Raw genomic sequence first — 13,266 nt, 5'->3', positions numbered from 1 at the left:
AAACATCTTCAAGCTACAACAACACGGTATGTAACGTCCACTATTACGATTCCACAACGGCCCAAAATGTTATGTATTTCTATTTGTTTAAAACACTCTACTGGTAGGAAACATCTTCAAGCTACAACAACACGGTATGTAACGTCCACTATTACGATTCCACAACGGCCCAAAATGTTATGTATTTCTATTTGTTTAAAACACTCTACTGGTAGGAAACATCTTCAAGCTACAACAACACGGTATGTAACGTCCACTATTACGATTCCACAACGGCCCAAAATGTTATGTATTTCTATTTGTTTAAAACACTCTACTGGTAGGAAACATCTTCAAGCTACAACAACACGGTATGTAACGTCCACTATTACGATTCCACAACGGCCCAAAATGTTATGTATTTCTATTTGTTTAAAACACTCTACTGGTAGGAAACATCTTCAAGCTACAACAACACGGTATGTAACGTCCACTATTACGATTCCACAACGGCCCAAAATGTTATGTATTTCTATTTGTTTAAAACACTCTACTGGTAGGAAACATCTTCAAGCTACAACAACACGGTATGTAACGTCCACTATTACGATTCCACAACGGCCCAAAATGTTATGTATTTCTATTTGTTTAAAACACTCTACTGGTAGGAAACATCTTCAAGCTACAACAACACGGTATGTAACGTCCACTATTACGATTCCACAACGGCCCAAAATGTTATGTATTTCTATTTGTTTAAAACACTCTACTGGTAGGAAACATCTTCAAGCTACAACAACACGGTATGTAACGTCCACTATTACGATTCCACAACGGCCCAAAATGTTATGTATTTCTATTTGTTTAAAACACTCTACTGGTAGGAAACATCTTCAAGCTACAACAACACGGTATGTAACGTCCACTATTACGATTCCACAACGGCCCAAAATGTTATGTATTTCTATTTGTTTAAAACACTCTACTGGTAGGAAACATCTTCAAGCTACAACAACACGGTATGTAACGTCCACTATTACGATTCCACAACGGCCCAAAATGTTATGTATTTCTATTTGTTTAAAACACTCCACTGGTAGGAAACATCTTCAAGCTACAACAACACGGTATGTAACGTCCACTATTACGATTCCACAACGGCCCAAAATGTTATGTATTTCTATTTGTTTAAAACACTCTACTGGTAGGAAACATCTTCAAGCTACAACAACACGGTATGTAACGTCCACTATTACGATTCCACAACGGCCCAAAATGTTATGTATTTCTATTTGTTTAAAACACTCTACTGGTAGGACACATCTTCAAGCTACAACAACACGGTATGTAACGTCCACTATTACGATTCCACAACGGCCCAAAATGTTATGTATTTCTATTTGTTTAAAACACTCTACTGGTAGGAAACATCTTCAAGCTACAACAACACGGTATGTAACGTCCACTATTACGATTCCACAACGGCCCAAAATGTTATGTATTTCTATTTGTTTAAAACACTCTACTGGTAGGAAACATCTTCAAGCTACAACAACACGGTATGTAACGTCCACTATTACGATTCCACAACGGCCCAAACTGTTATGTATTTCTATTTGTTTAAAACACTCTACTGGTAGGAAACATCTTCAAGCTACAACAACACGGTATGTAACGTCCACTATTACGATTCCACAACGGCCCAAAATGTTATGTATTTCTATTTGTTTAAAACACTCTACTGGTAGGAAACATCTTCAAGCTACAACAACACGGTATGTAACGTCCACTATTACGATTCCACAACGGCCCAAAATGTTATGTATTTCTATTTGTTTAAAACACTCTACTGGTAGGAAACATCTTCAAGCTACAACAACACGGTATGTAACGTCCACTATTACGATTCCACAACGGCCCAAAATGTTATGTATTTCTATTTGTTTAAAACACTCTACTGGTAGGAAACATCTTCAAGCTACAACAACACGGTATGTAACGTCCACTATTACGATTCCACAACGGCCCAAAATGTTATGTATTTCTATTTGTTTAAAACACTCCACTGGTAGGAAACATCTTCAAGCTACAACAACACGGTATGTAACGTCCACTATTACGATTCCACAACGGCCCAAAATGTTATGTATTTCTATTTGTTTAAAACACTCCACTGGTAGGAAACATCTTCAAGCTACAACAACACGGTATGTAACGTCCACTATTACGATTCCACAACGGCCCAAAATGTTATGTATTTCTATTTGTTTAAAACACTCCACTGGTAGGAAACATCTTCAAGCTACAACAACACGGTATGTAACGTCCACTATTACGATTCCACAACGGCCCAAAATGTTATGTATTTCTATTTGTTTAAAACACTCCACTGGTAGGAAACATCTTCAAGCTACAACAACACGGTATGTAACGTCCACTATTACGATTCCACAACGGCCCAAAATGTTATGTATTTCTATTTGTTTAAAACACTCTACTGGTAGGAAACATCTTCAAGCTACAACAACACGGTATGTAACGTCCACTATTACGATTCCACAACGGCCCAAAATGTTATGTATTTCTATTTGTTTAAAACACTCTACTGGTAGGAAACATCTTCAAGCTACAACAACACGGTATGTAACGTCCACTATTACGATTCCACAACGGCCCAAAATGTTATGTATTTCTATTTGTTTAAAACACTCTACTGGTAGGAAACATCTTCAAGCTACAACAACACGGTATGTAACGTCCACTATTACGATTCCACAACGGCCCAAAATGTTATGTATTTCTATTTGTTTAAAACACTCTGCTGGTAGGAAACATCTTCAAGCTACAACAACACGGTATGTAACGTCCACTATTACGATTCCACAACGGCCCAAAATGTTATGTATTTCTATTTGTTTAAAACACTCTACTGGTAGGAAACATCTTCAAGCTACAACAACACGGTATGTAACGTCCACTATTACGATTCCACAACGGCCCAAAATGTTATGTATTTCTATTTGTTTAAAACACTCTACTGGTAGGAAACATCTTCAAGCTACAACAACACGGTATGTAACGTCCACTATTACGATTCCACAACGGCCCAAACTGTTATGTATTTCTATTTGTTTTAAACACTCTACTGGTAGGAAACATCTTCAAGCTACAACAACACGGTATGTAACGTCCACTATTACGATTCCACAACGGCCCAAAATGTTATGTATTTCTATTTGTTTAAAACACTCTGCTGGTAGGAAACATCTTCAAGCTACAACAACACGGTATGTAACGTCCACTATTACGATTCCACAACGGCCCAAAATGTTATGTATTTCTATTTGTTTAAAACACTCTACTGGTAGGAAACATCTTCAAGCTACAACAACACGGTATGTAACGTCCACTATTACGATTCCACAACGGCCGAAAATGTTATGTATTTCTATTTGTTTAAAACACTCTACTGGTAGGAAACATCTTCAAGCTACAACAACACGGTATGTAACGTCCACTATTACGATTCCACAACGGCCCAAACTGTTATGTATTTCTATTTGTTTAAAACACTCTACTGGTAGGAAACATCTTCAAGCTACAACAACACGGTATGTAACGTCCACTATTACGATTCCACAACGGCCCAAAATGTTATGTATTTCTATTTGTTTAAAACACTCTACTGGTAGGAAACATCTTCAAGCTACAACAACACGGTATGTAACGTCCAATTACGATTCCACAACGGCCCAAAATGTTATGTATTTCTATTTGTTTAAAACACTCTACTGGTAGGAAACATCTTCAAGCTACAACAACACGGTATGTAACGTCCACTATTACGATTCCACAACGGCCCAAAATGTTATGTATTTCTATTTGTTTAAAACACTCTACTGGTAGGAAACATCTTCAAGCTACAACAACACGGTATGTAACGTCCACTATTACGATTCCACAACGGCCCAAAATGTTATGTATTTCTATTTGTTTAAAACACTCTACTGGTAGGAAACATCTTCAAGCTACAACAACACGGTATGTAACGTCCACTATTACGATTCCACAACGGCCCAAAATGTTATGTATTTCTATTTGTTTAAAACACTCTACTGGTAGGAAACATCTTCAAGCTACAACAACACGGTATGTAACGTCCACTATTACGATTCCACAACGGCCCAAAATGTTATGTATTTCTATTTGTTTAAAACACTCTACTGGTAGGAAACATCTTCAAGCTACAACAACACGGTATGTAACGTCCACTATTACGATTCCACAACGGCCCAAAATGTTATGTATTTCTATTTGTTTAAAACACTCTACTGGTAGGAAACATCTTCAAGCTACAACAACACGGTATGTAACGTCCACTATTACGATTCCACAACGGCCCAAACTGTTATGTATTTCTATTTGTTTAAAACACTCTACTGGTAGGAAACATCTTCAAGCTACAACAACACGGTATGTAACGTCCACTATTACGATTCCACAACGGCCCAAACTGTTATGTATTTCTATTTGTTTAAAACACTCTACTAGTAGGAAACATCTTCAAGCTACAACAACACGGTATGTAACGTCCACTATTACGATTCCACAACGGCCCAAAATGTTATGTATTTCTATTTGTTTAAAACACTCTACTGGTAGGAAACATCTTCAAGCTACAACAACACGGTATGTAACGTCCACTATTACGATTCCACAACGGCCCAAAATGTTATGTATTTCTATTTGTTTAAAACACTCTACTGGTAGGAAACATCTTCAAGCTACAACAACACGGTATGTAACGTCCACTATTACGATTCCACAACGGCCCAAAATGTTATGTATTTCTATTTGTTTAAAACACTCTACTGGTAGGAAACATCTTCAAGCTACAACAACACGGTATGTAACGTCCACTATTACGATTCCACAACGGCCCAAAATGTTATGTATTTCTATTTGTTTAAAACACTACTGGTAGGAAACATCTTCAAGCTACAACAACACGGTATGTAACGTCCACTATTACGATTCCACAACGGCCCAAAATTTTATGTATTTCTATTTGTTTAAAACACTCTACTGGTAGGAAACATCTTCAAGCTACAACAACACGGTATGTAACGTCCACTATTACGATTCTACAACGGCACAAAATGTTTGGTCACGCTTTCGATCATTATCCTCATGTAAACAGGTCTGGACACCGATGACGAATATAGGTTATGGAGATCTGAAACTATTCGGAATTTAGGTAATTGTTCGTATTTTACATGTTAGGATGTTAGGCATTATGTTCCATACGATTTACAATACATATACTGACAAAATTTGAACATATGAACGAAGTAATGTGAGGTTTACAATTACAATTCCCGTATTTTTACATCTAACATCTATTTATAACATTTATTAAACCACTATTATTATTATTAGCTTTGTTTAAGAAAATTCAATCTTTAATCTTTAAAATGCAGTTATGATGGCAATGTTTGGTGTACTCTGTAGAATGTAGTGATTGTAAACAACATGTCAAAAATCAACTCAACGGTTTTGTCAACCACCCTATGTCTGGTTTTGTCATAAGATATAGTTAAAATAATGTACGGTTTAGTTTTTCTGTGTAGTCATTTTAAACAAAATATTGAATGTTTTATTGTTTTTGTTTTTGTTTTCTTTTTAACAGCTGATGCTGTTAGTTGAAAGCGATGTAACTTTTCTCTGTTTATTTGTAAAAGTAAATTGGACTCTTGACACTGCGTTCAACCATATTATAAACCATTTAAAAATGTTTTAAAAACCAGTTGTCAATTAAACAGTAGCACTGGAAAACATAGATGTAGTACAATGTACAAATAATATTTAGATAATTCCGAAAATGTAACAACAACAAAAAGGAATAAAGTACAAAAATGTAAACAAGCGACTTATATAATAAACTAACCAGTGCAATATTATAGGTTCTATATCACAATTACAAATTACAGATTTCGTTATGTTTAGATTTAACTGCAAATGAATCGATCCCATACACAACCTTTGCATATACAACTCAGGAATATCAAAATTGTAATGTGCTTAATATCAGGCCTCACGCGAAGTCAGAATCGTGGAGCGATGTCACTTCTCTATCAAACTTAAGAGAGGGCGAAGTTTTTAACAGCAGGAAGACTTGAATTTTTAATTTAAAAAACCGAAATACGCAAAACGAAGTTATCATAATACAGGTACAACTTTTACAATCTGTATTTTAATTTTATTATTATTATTATATTATTATTATTATTATTTACCGTCTGTACTGCTAACTGATCGATATGTGCTGTAGGTTTTTAAAATTACCTTTCAATCATTCTCTCACAAATTTGTCTTCTCATTTCATTTAATAACTACTTCATGCAGAGTACTGTCCTAGTAGATTAATCTACCACGGTCAAACTTAGATTACCCAGAGGCAATTAAATGCGTTACACAGTCACAGTTTCTTAATTGATACATTGTGGACATGTCAGACTGAATGACTGAATCTTGTCATTTATTTATTTATTTATTTATTTATTTATATTTTTACAATGTACCTCATATGCCGTTGAATTACGGCCAGAGTGTAAATAAAGTTCAGTTCAGGTACTAGTATTCGTGATTGTGTGAAAATTGCTTATCTGCTGCACCATGTCACTGTTGTTTAACTTCTTCTTTTTTTCTTCTTTTTTTTAAATAGAATTTACAGTGGTCGCTTAGCGACTTGGGGATCCAGTTTAGGTGGCCGCTGGGTGTGTAGGACAGGTTACCTTTTATTATGAGTGCAAATACATTAAAAATACACTAGGAAGGTTTGCTTGTATTATTTTATAATTTCTGTGTTGTATGTTGAATTTATTCATTATGACAAAGACTACGTAAACCCGTGCTAATACCGTGCAACCAGAGTCGCGTTCAGCACGACTACGTAAACCCGTGCTAATACCGTGTAACCAGAGTCGCGTTCAGCACGACTAAATTCGTGTCTCAACAGATCGTAAAAGAAAAAGTCTTAGGAAATCGGCAAATACACAAAATCTGACAAATTGACTGGATTTGACCGTCCGAGACCGATGAGTTGCTCAAAGACAGTACCTTTGTCGGCAACACACTGGCATTTTTCACAATATATTTCTGTATACTATTATCCTGTTCAATTATTTAGACCCAAAGTTTTTTGCAAATGTTACGTTTATTTCCTATTCGATATTTGTTTTCTTTGCATTTACATGAAAACAAACCCAAACCCCGACAGGTTTTATATACAAATCATCATATAAAATGCACGAAGTTGACTTAATTTCACTTTTTAAAAATCTCTGTGTCTTTTGAATGCACGTTATTTCTCCTATAAATAACTAAGGTCATTTGCATATCAAAACATTGGGATCTGAGGCTACGTGAAGGCCATTATAGCTTGTTTCACTAAATCAAGGTTATTATTGTTTTGCAGTGTGTAACAGCATTGTCTAATCTTTCCGTTAAACATAGATGTAAACAAACAGAACATGTAACGCTTTCTTGTAGGTGCATTATATTTAATAAATTTAGCTAATGTATTATGTATTTTTTATTTTATTATATCAATTATATATTAGCATACCATACCTAACCTAACACAACTGAGGTGTAGCACAGTAATAAACAGAAATCACCTCACAACCGCAGGAATGTGCTTTCCAAATTTATAAATAAATTTAATGCAGGGCCGGACCCAGAAGACCAGGGGGGGGGGGGGATAAAATGTCAAAGGCCACCATCATCAAATAATAATAAAAATGTTATTTAATTTGCCTCTAAATTGGGAACTCATACGTATATATATATATATATATATAGTATTTAGGGTGGTGCTAGGGGCTGGGGTTTGGGGGTTGGGTGTTACATTTGTAATGCGAAAAACCAAAGGGCTATTGTTCGGACTCGAAAAACACTTCAGTTGATGTAAAATCGTGTATTAAGAACGTTTTCGATTATTTTGAAGATGAATATCAGCGCGGTAGACCTAGGTATGCTTCTTATCGAATTGTCGATCGAGTTGCCGCTGCACTTAAAGTTTCGGTTTCAACAGTAAAAAGAACTGTGAAAAATCTAAGCTCTACGAATCCAAGCACAGAAATCACTGTTAAAAAACGCGACCGAAAACTCATCGATTTATTTGATAAAGATGTTATTAGACGACGAGTATACAGATTTTATAGAGAGGGCGAATTACCTACATTACATAAGATTAACGTGGCTTTAAGGGAGGAATGTGGAATCAACATATCCATATCAACTTTACGAAGAACACTCCATGACCTCGATTTTAAATACCAACATATGTCTACAACCGGAAAAGTGATTTTTGAGGACGCCAATATATCAGACAGGAGACTGTCCTATCTCCATGAAATATCCAGTTTACGAGAACAGGGGTATTTAATAGTGTATCAAGATGAGACCTGGGTGAATGTCAACCACACAACATCCCACCACTGGACAGATATCCACCCGGGCACAAGTACTGCCAATCACCTGCCGAAATCAGACGCTGCTGATCGAGTTCCTAAACTCTGTTCGGTGACTGGGAAGGGAAAAATACTTATTATTTGTCATGCAGGCTGTGATAAATATAGATTGATAGATGGCTGTGAATTGATCTTTGAGGCTAAAAAAATAGACGGAGACTATCATGGTGAGATGAATCATGAAAATTTCATCAAATGGTTTGCTTTCTCTACCAGAACCTTCTGTTATCGTCATGGATAACGCAAGCTACCACAACAAATTAACTGAGATTACACGATGTCCTGCACTAAACGCTAAAAAGGAAGAAATTCAGTCGTGGCTACGAAACAAAAATATACCTTTTGAGAGTAACATGACAAAGCCAGTTCTTTATGAACTTGTGAAAAGTAACAAATGTGCAAAGCAATTTGTTACTGATGATATTGCTGAACGTCATGGGCACTTGTGTCTAAGACTGCCGCCAAGACATTCTGAACTCAATCCGATAGAACTGATCTGGAGTCAAGTCAAAGGGCACATAGCTCGTCATAATGATGGTAAAATGACCACGGCGCGGAGAGAACTTGCACATGCATTGAACTCTGTCACAACTACATACTTCTCTGACGCAGTTAAACATGTAATAAAGATCGAAGAAGATTTTAGAAAACAAAATAGTTTTATAAGAAATAAAATACCCCCTGTGATAGTCCCCCTTAACGAAGATAGTGATGAAGAAATGAGTTCGTCGACTGATTAAGTTATTTCTCCATACCCATCAGGAGTATTACTTTAATGTATGTATGAACTCTTTAACACCAAAAACAATTTATTTCCATATCATTCACTATCAAACAACCTAACAACCTATAAACTAATTGACTAGAAATGCAAATAGACTACGAGAGAAATGTTTATTTAACGACACACTCAACGCATTTGATATACGTTTATGTGGCGTCAGACAAAACGGTTAAGGAGATAATGACAGTGAGAAAGAAACTCGCTACCGCCACATGGGCCACTGTTTCCGATAAGCAATTTTGATAAGCAATAAGGGACGTTTTATATGCACCATCCCATAGACAGGATAGCACATACCACAGCCTTTATACATCAGTTGTGGTGCACAGGCTGGAACTAGACACAACCCAATGGGCCCACCATGTGGGATCGATCAGTCGACCTACCATGAGCGAACGCTTTACCTCTGAGCTACGTCCCGCTCCATATACAAAAGAAGCCTTAAGTGGGGTTGGGGTTGTGCAGAGGGTCACACCTCTACCAATCGCATGCATACCATATTCTTCTCTCTCTCTCCCTATAACCATATAACCATAGATTAAAATATACTCTTCAAAAGAAGAAACGCAAAACCACATTGTCGTAACATTTGGAGAATTGATTTAATTATTGAATGGTGAGTCCGATAATTACCAAATGTTGCAGGATTGTTCACAATTCACTCTAGTCCATTGTGAGTAAGTGATAGGACACACCACCAAGGTCAAGGTCATCTGGAGTCAATACCGGGTGTGGCCTCCGCGTGTGTTGACAACTGCCTGGCACCGCCTGCCCATTGAAGCAACCAGAGTACGGATGACGTCCCGGGGGATGGTGGCCCACTCGGCCTGCAAGGCTGCTGCCAGCTCGGGCAGGGTCTGGGGCTGTGGTTGTCGCTGTCGGAGGCGTCGGTCCAACTCGTCCCATAGATGCTCAATTGGGTTCAAATCAGGTGATATCGATGGCCAAGGAAGGACATTAATGTTGTTGTTCTGTAGGAAAGCCGTTGTGAGACGTGCTGTGTGAGGCCTGGCGTTGTCATGTTGGAACACTGCGTTGGCGTTGGCCATAACTGGAACGATGTGTGGCCGGAGGATCTGGTCAATGTAGCCCTGTGCATTCAGGTTGCCCTGCACGTGGACCAGGTCAGTTCTGCCAGTGTGTGAGATGGCTGCGCACACCATGACACTACCCCCGCCGAATCTGTCCACTTCCTGCACGCAGTTTGCCGCATAACGTTCACCACGACGCCTATACACGCGACATCTTCCATCATGACGTCGGAGCAGAAATCAGGACTCGTCACTGAACCACACCTGTCTCCATCGCAGTTGAGGCCATTGTCGATGAATCTGGCACCACTGCAGTCGGAGTCGACGGTGTTGTGGTGTTAAGATGACACCTCGAACTGGACGTCTGGCACGAATTCCTACCTCACGTAGGCGGTTCCGTACGGTCTGGTCGGATATCCTGCGCAAACCTGGTATTGCTGCGGCTGTGGAGGTGGCAGTAGTCAATCGTTCCCGAAGATGGCGTACCCGGATGTAGCGGTCCTGCCCGGGGGTAGTGACCCGTGGTCGACCGGATCTAGGGAGGTCACGTGTTGATCCATGTTGCTGGTAACGGTCCCACAGTCTGGAGATGGTGCTTGGGGACACATGGAATGCCCTGGCAACGGCCGTTCTGGATTCGCCTGCGTCTAGTCGGCCGATGGCATTGTTTCTCTGCGGTTCACTGAGACGTGGCATGTCCTGGATTGTCAACTGTCGGCCAGATACAGAGGCCAGGCAAGCGAACACCCTGCACTTTTATACTGTCGGTGTTCATGTTGCACGTGCAGACAACGCACGTGCAGTGGTGACATGGTTTGCACGTGGCTGCGTTTTTGCGAATATTCACATTTTGAAACTTTATTTTACAGTAGCTGCGTTTTATCGAATGTAACCGTGGGAATGTGTTTGGGACATGCAATGACCTTATATTCACAAAGCATGAACCGGTAGGAAACATAAAATCGGAGTTATAACCCATTTGTACCCTTTTGCGTTTCTTTTTTTGAAGAGTATATGTTGAGTGCGTCGTTACATAAATGACGTCTCTCTCTCTCTCTCTCTCTCTCTCTCTCTCTCTCTCTCTCTCTCTCTCTCTTCAGCGCGCGCGCTTGTGTATTCCACAATATAATTATAATATTTGATAAAAAAAATAAATTTGAAACTGAGGTTTTGTCACTTGAACTCACCACCTGAATCCGCGCCTGCTTCATGTTTACAGATATTTTCTTAAATATAGGTCATACTACGATTTGTGCGGATAGGACGATAGAACCGAACATTAGTTTGAAACGCACTATAGAATGATGCTTTTGATATGCAAATGACCTTAGTTATTTATAGGAGAAATAACGTGCATTCAAAAGACACAGAGATTTTTAAAAAGTGGAATTAAGTCAACTTCGTGCATTTTATATGATGATTTGTATATAAAACCTGTCGGGGTTTGGGTTTGTTTTCATGTAAATGCAAAGAAAACAAATATCGAATAGGAAATAAACGTAACATTTGCAAAAAACTTTGGGTCTAAATAATTGAACAGGATAATAGTATTTACGTACACGCTGAAAGTATATCAATGCATATAAACACCAGACATTACCAAAGTGTTAGATCAAATGTAATAGATATTTTAGTAATTTTCTGACAAATATTTTTATTTGTTATCTTAAGTTGAAATAAGTAAAGGAAATAAAGAACAGAATTAAAAAACAAAAACAAAAACAACAACGAGTAATGATAGTAGAAATGGTTTGTTTGGTTGGGGTTTTTTGTTGTTGTTTTTTTGTTTTGTTTTTTGTTTCTGCTTTTTTTGCTTTTTGTTTTGACAAAATGTTGTTTATCGTTTTTTACACCTCGTAAATAATAGAAAACAATGAATATTAATGAAACAAAATTTATAATTTTGCAATGTACTATTTTCAATTTAATATGTAGTACTTTGTATGCCTATTAAAAAAAGAAACGCTGAAAAGGTTCATTGACTCTTTTAGTAGCGAGTTTACGTCAGTTCTAGAAAGATTCGGGGCATCCTTCCCGAGAAAATGTTGAAAACTAGAAATGCAATTTCTTGCATTCTACAAATAAAATTCACCACGACTAAATGATGGAAATACATTGTGAAAAGGGTTCAGGCCAGCTCATTTTGCCCGAATGTTGCTATCGTTTTCGCCCGAATGAAGAAAATGTTTTATTTAACGACGCACTCTACACATTTTTATTTACGGTTATATGACGTCGGACATATGGTTAAGAACCACACAGATATTGACAGAGGAAACCCGCTGTCGCCACTTCATGGGTTACTCTTTTCGATTAGCAGCAAGGCATCTTTTATATGCACCATCCCACAGACAGGATAACACATACCACGGCCTTTGATATACCAGTCGTGGTGCACTGGTTGGAACGAGAAATTTTCCCGAATGAGTAGTATGTGCTGTCCTGCCTGTAAGATAATTTGTATAAAAGATCCTTTACTCAAGCGCGTAGGAACGATATCTAGAGTCGGGGACACAACCTCTAGTGGTGAAGGGAGGGGAACAGCCATATGTGTAACTTTATATGTAGTAGGTAAAATCAACCCGTACATTTCCGTCCGCGCGTTCCTACGGGTCTGTTACTGATAATCGAAAAATGTTGCCGGACTTTTCTAAGACAATCTCAGAGCTACCCAATATCTGATATTCAATAGGGAATGATTAATAAATCAATGTGCTCTAGTGGTGTCATTAAATTAAATAAACTTTTAACTTTAATTTTTGTTGATGGTAAAACGGTCAGGTTTATTATCATATTGGATGATGATTCGTCTATGTCTTCTATTTAAAATACATGTATACTAGTAAGAAGGTTAAATCAGGTAAGCTTGTATCACTGGTCTCATGGTGACGGCCATTCTATCGATAGCGGAAATGTGACCAAACATTTTGGCCCGTTG

General features: G+C 37.9%; 1 protein-coding gene across 1 annotated transcript in view; it reads left to right on the top strand.

Moving 5' to 3' along the window:
* The window catches only part of LOC121379439 (tryparedoxin-like), a 35,528-nt gene that overhangs the window by 14,447 nt on the left and 7,815 nt on the right, over positions 1 to 13,266 (top strand). The window lies entirely within an intron of this gene.

Source organism: Gigantopelta aegis, chromosome 8, assembly GCF_016097555.1.
Source record: "Gigantopelta aegis isolate Gae_Host chromosome 8, Gae_host_genome, whole genome shotgun sequence".
Lineage (NCBI taxonomy): Eukaryota > Metazoa > Mollusca > Gastropoda > Neomphalida > Peltospiridae > Gigantopelta > Gigantopelta aegis.
Note: the sequence above shows the minus strand (reverse complement) of the source record. Positions and strands in the feature narration are given on the sequence as shown.